At 36.5% G+C, this 5,752-nt stretch overlaps 1 long non-coding RNA gene across 1 annotated transcript; it reads left to right on the top strand.

Annotated features, from left to right (window-relative positions):
- Positions 1–3,800: 3,800 nt before the first annotated feature.
- On the top strand, positions 3,801–4,385 carry LOC118489175. Its single transcript, XR_004886618.1, has 3 exons — positions 3,801–4,000; positions 4,093–4,197; positions 4,291–4,385. It is a non-coding gene; the product is annotated as an uncharacterized LOC118489175 (long non-coding RNA).
- Positions 4,386–5,752: the final 1,367 nt, after the last annotated feature.

Genomic DNA, 5,752 nt, shown 5'->3' with positions numbered 1-5,752 from the left:
GAGTAAACCAGCTAATCCTTGTGAATTTAGCAAACACATCTTACCAAGCATAAAAGCAAACATGCCATATCAATTCAAAGGCGGCTCAAGCATTTTGGAGGCCTAACGCGAAAGCTAAATTGCAGCCTTCTCTGTAATTTATTATAATTAATTCTAAATTCAACATCAGCAGAGATCAAAGTACTTAAGGTGTACACAAGTCGAGCTACTCAAGCTCAGTTAAAAAAAAAACTCAAAACAAGTCGAGCTTAAATGAGCTTGAGCCGTAGCCCATGCCTAAAAATAAGCTTGTTTTGTAAACGAGCCCGGGCTTTACTTATCGAGCTCAAGCCGCCTCGCGAGCCTAAACGAGTCCATTACTTACACAATTTTTAACTTCAGTTTTGTCACCTTTTATATTTGATATATGTTCGTTAGTAACTAAAAGAATGGTGATTAAAAAGTTAAAATTAGATACTATATTAAACAATCTCCGAGCCAAAAATATTACAAAACTGTATTAAGCACCAAGCAGACTACTTCACTTTTATGTTTAGCTTCATTTAGGAGTCCTTGGATTTGGTTTAACTTAACTGTTAATTCATGAGAAAATACACTACTGAAAGACACAAACAAAAAATGGTAACAAACAAAAACCCTAATTCTCTCTCTAGCAATTGGCGATCATGAACTTTCAGCCGTAACCCTAATTTCATTCGAGTTTTTCTGTTGCTGATTCGTTTCTTGATCTCTTGTATCAAAAACGAATTTAGGTTTGCAGTTCTGTTCGATTTTCTTTTAGGGTTTCACTTTATTTCGCCGGCCAAATCCATTCTTTGAAGGTGTTTTCATAGGTTTCGGCCTGATCTTTACAAGTAAGTATCCGAATCGTTCGAAGCATGGGTTAGGGTTCTTGCTAGTTTAGGGTTTTGGTTTATGTCTGTTCGTTCTATTTGGGTTGCTGGAATTGTTTGGTGTTTGGTTGATTCGACTTGTTTCTGCAATCGATTGAAGAGAGTTGTGAACGTTGTTTTTGGTTCTGAATGGAAGAGCTTAACACAAAGGTTGACGGCGGCAGACCTTCGTATTCCTTTGAGGGTTCTGCCAGCCGAATCTTGGATATGGAGGGTGATGGCAGCAAATCTTTGTTCTCGTTTGATAGCTGGGAAAATCTTCGTGCTCGTATGAATGGATTGTCAAAGGCTGGTCCAATCTCTTTGACGAAACCGAGATCGGATTCGGAAAGTGAGGGTACTGTTCATACTACCATGGGGCATGAGCCATCTTCAGAACATAATGGAACATATTTTGCGGCTGATAAAGGGAAACCTTCTGGCTCGGGTTCTACGGAAAGATTATCTTTTGCTAATGTAGTAAAGGATAAAAAAGAATCTGTGAAGGTGAATTTCAGGGTGATGGAATCAAGCGAGGAAGTTGATGGTGCCGATGTAGTGATTCCATTGTCTTCAGTTAAACAAGTTACTGACAGGTATGCGAATACTTTGTACGGGTACTTCTTGGGTAAACGACTGGCTTTTCCCGTGGTGGATTTTTATGCGAAGAACAATTGGGTTAAATATGGGTTGTCAAGACTTATGATGAATGCACACGGGTTCTTTTTCTTTAAGTTCAAAACTAAAGAAGGAATGGACCAAATGTTAGAGGATGGACCGTGGATGATACGAAATGTTCCAATAATTTTGAAACAGTGGTCTGCCTCTACCAAGTTGGAAAAAGAGGAGCTGAAATCTATTCCAGTGTGGGTCAAGATGCATGATGTGCCTTTAGCGGCATTTACTGAGGATGGGCTTAGTCTACTTGCATCGAAGATTGGGATTCCTAAAATGTTGGACTCGTATACTGCCACTATGTGTACGGAATCTTGGGGAAGAAGCAGCTATGCTAGGGCACTCATTGAGGTACAGGCAGGGGCTGATTTAAAGAAGAGCGTTAATGTTGCAATCCCTTCTTTGGAGGGTGATGGCCATTCAGTGGCGGAGGTTAAGATTGAGTATGATTGGGAACCGTTAAGGTGTTCGTCTTGTTGTGTATTTGGTCATGATGATTCCTCGTGCCCAAAGAACACCCAGCTTGTTCCAAACAGGGATTCTGGAAAGAATGGTGATGAATTTCAAGTTGTGGGTGCCAAAAAGAAGAAAGCGACTACTCAAGGGATTCATATAAAAAATCAAAAACCTAAGGTAGTCTATCGTCCAGTTGCCAAATCTAAACCGGATTCGGCGGTGAAAAATTCGAATCAGGTTTCAACATCGAACCCCTTTGATTGTCTTAAAGATGACGATGGTAATGGTACAACGGTGGGTCGAGTGGCTGGTAATCAGAGAGGGTCCACCGCGGGCCGAGTTGAGAAGGATCCGTCGAGTGACAGGCAGGAATCGGATGAGGAGGAGGTTGAAGAAATCTACAACGAGACTAGTGCATTCATGACATCGGGTACTCATCCTTTTTCTTCGAAAGCAGGGGCAAGCACCTCTTCTTCAAAGTTCTCGAATGGATAGGTTGTCAGCTTTTCGTCTGAAGGGGCTGCGGTTTTGTGGCCACTTTATTTTTGATGATGGTGGCTGAGATTATGTTTTGTGGTTTGCATTGTTTTGTCTACTAGATGTCGTGTCATGATGTATAGTAGACTAGGTTATGGGGTTTCATAGGTCTTTGGTTTATTGTTTTTGTTTTACATATATGGGGCATGTCCTATATATGAACTAGTGTGGAACACATCCTCACTACTTGTTCTTATTTGCGGTTTGCATTTTAATAGAATCACCGGGGTAACCCTTTACCCAAAAAAAAGACACAAACAAATGTAAGCAAAAATGCAAAAGATTCATTTATTACTATCATATCCTCCAATACTTGATCAGGTACACGTATATTAGCATTCATATATAACAAGAAAGAACACCACACACGTCAAAAGGCCATAAGAATTCTTGTTTTAGCCTAATAAACACAAAAAGCATATCATTTGCTGGTACATTAGCTAAATTCTCTAGTTAAAAGCATAATTATTGAGGCCCTTTTCTGAAATCGTTTTAGTTCTTATTGGGACCTTTATCCCAGACTGGTTCAATGACTTGAGTATATATTTATAACATCATATTAGGGGATGAAATTCTCAAATTATGATGGTAATTGCCTAATTCCCAAAAGATTCATTGAATTTGGTTCAAAGACTGGTTTGAAGACTGATTGGGGGCTTAAATTCCCAAATTATATACAGAGTACTTTGAACAGAATAACAGAGTGCTTTCGAACAATAGATTGGGATAAACAGACTGAACGTACCTTCAAGGCTTTCAATTTCAAACAAAGATGCCTTCAAATTCAAACAGGGAGCTTCAATTCCGAATTTGCTGCCTGCAAAGCTTCAATAAATCGATTTAATGAAAAAGAAAAGAGTACTCTCAACTTGAATACTCGTGAATGTGATGACGGGTAGAAGAACACTCCATCTGTATTAATTACTCAAACCAACTTTTCATTGTTCAAGAAGAAATTGAATGATTAAACCTCTAAAGACAAATCTTAATTGCGTATGTGACTCAGTGATTGTTTGATTCTCCATGAAGCCACCACATGAATCGATTATAATATACTACATTAACTATTGAATCTAACCAAACTTCTGCTACCAATCGTTCATAAGCCCAAAACATCCCATTACATATCACATATCATATATAATATATAAATACATATACAAAAGCAACCATAATCTATTATGTATATTAAAACAATACATTTTGGTGCCACTTGGCATAATTTTAATCCACTCATTGCCACCTGGCATTCTCTTAACCATTATTGAAACAAATTGAGCGGGATTGCACCACACCATTCATCCCTCTTTTTGCTTGACCGTGATTGATAAGAGATTGATGGACTTTCCATATTTTTGAAATCAGTTTCCTTCCAATCTTAATTGCAATCACAATAACCACGCTCTTTGTAATAGGCCATTCAGAAAACCCTAAATCTCAAACACAAAAATTATCATCAGGTATGTTTATCTCTATCTTTGATGTTGTAATCCGACAATTTTTTGATTTATTCGCTTTAATCGATCTCTAATCTATTATTTACAATCTCCAGATCCCAAGATTTCTTCATCTTCAATCGCGATCGAAAGCAACCAGTTTTTATGGAGAAATTGATTGAAAACCAAATTGAATGCCGAAGACGAGTTGCAGTGATCAGGTAAGTCGTGTATATCTATTATCTAATCTTAATTCCTCTCTTTCCTGTAACAACACATCATTGTTGTGATCTCTGCTCGATTTCAAATAACAGAGCTCTTAAATCGTTTGATATCGGTGCTTTCAAAACTAGAAGATTATATGGTTTTGCTATTATTAGATGAACACAAACGGATCAATCTGACTGTCATCTGCTCTGCTGCATCTTTTGTTATTGACTGCGATGTTACAGGGATCTTCATACTCGATATTGTTGATCTTCGTAGTGATAATGGCCACCGCCATGAGACAACCGAGGAATGATATGTTGCCATTCGTTCTGGCATCAATTTTGATATGGTTCTTCACATGATGGAAGGTATTTTTTTGTTTGATTGTTTACGCTTTGTAATACCTTTATTGAATTAGTGATGGAGTCACAGAGACATGGACAGTATTATCATCCATTGATTTGTAATGCTTATAATGTAATGTTTGTGTGTTTGATGATAATATTAGGTATTAGTGTAGATTTAAGTTTGGTAAATAAAGATACCAGTTGGATGATCAACTGATTGATTACTCATTTATGTTTGGTAAATAAAGATACCAGTTGGATGATGTGAATTAACTACAGAGGATTCCATTAGAGTGCTTTTATTTGTAAAAGAGATGCTGATGTTAGTTGGATGTTTGGGGATAAACTATACATTATTTACTAATCTTGATCTATTCATGGCTAATCTTTTGTGATTAATTATGCATTTTTTTGTGGAAAAAGATATAAAATTTTATGTTAATTAGTGAAAACTTGGAAGGGAGGATTATATCTTATATGATATAATAATCTGGCTGCTTTAGTTTAGATGTTTGAGAATGTAATAAAGATCAATATTTTGCATCATTAGTTATGAATAGTAATCATGCTACGCCGATGAATCAACACGCGCTGTCGTCAAGCTCCGGCGGAGCCGGAGTACCGTATTCAAAACTTCCTACAAAAAGGTATGTATATGTGAGATGTGTATGTTTATGTTATTGTGTTTTTTATTCTGATTCACGGACCTTATTTGTTTCAGTAATCAATATCTTCATTCGAAGTATGGTTTTGTATTTCTTATTTGTTCCTCACTACCATCTTTGTTTTCAAAGGTATTTATGTATTTATTTTTTATAGTTAATTCTACAAATTCAGATGTTATAATTTTTGATGTGTGTCGGTTTTGATGAGATAACCTGATGAAGGACGATGGTGATGATGTCTGTTGATCTATTCAAATCGCAGAAAAAGGGTTATGACGTCTCCGGAACCGAATTTCGTATTTCAGTACATATTGATTTGCATATACAGAACTGATAGGTTATCGCTGTTAAAATATTGTTGTTATAATGTTAGGTTTTAGTTGTTATTGATTTATTGTAACAGTTTAATGTTGCTGATTAGAGTTCAATTGCTCATCTGAATTGTTAAAAGCGCTCAAGTTTAGATGTCGTTTATGTTATATAAAGTTCTCACACTTTTTTTTAATGTGTTTGGTATAATTTCACCTTTCTGAAAGAAGGTTTTTATTTATGAA

The sequence above is a fragment of the Helianthus annuus genome, chromosome 17 (genome assembly GCF_002127325.2).
Source record: "Helianthus annuus cultivar XRQ/B chromosome 17, HanXRQr2.0-SUNRISE, whole genome shotgun sequence".
NCBI lineage: Eukaryota > Viridiplantae > Streptophyta > Magnoliopsida > Asterales > Asteraceae > Helianthus > Helianthus annuus.
This window is presented reverse-complemented; position numbering and strand designations above follow the sequence as displayed.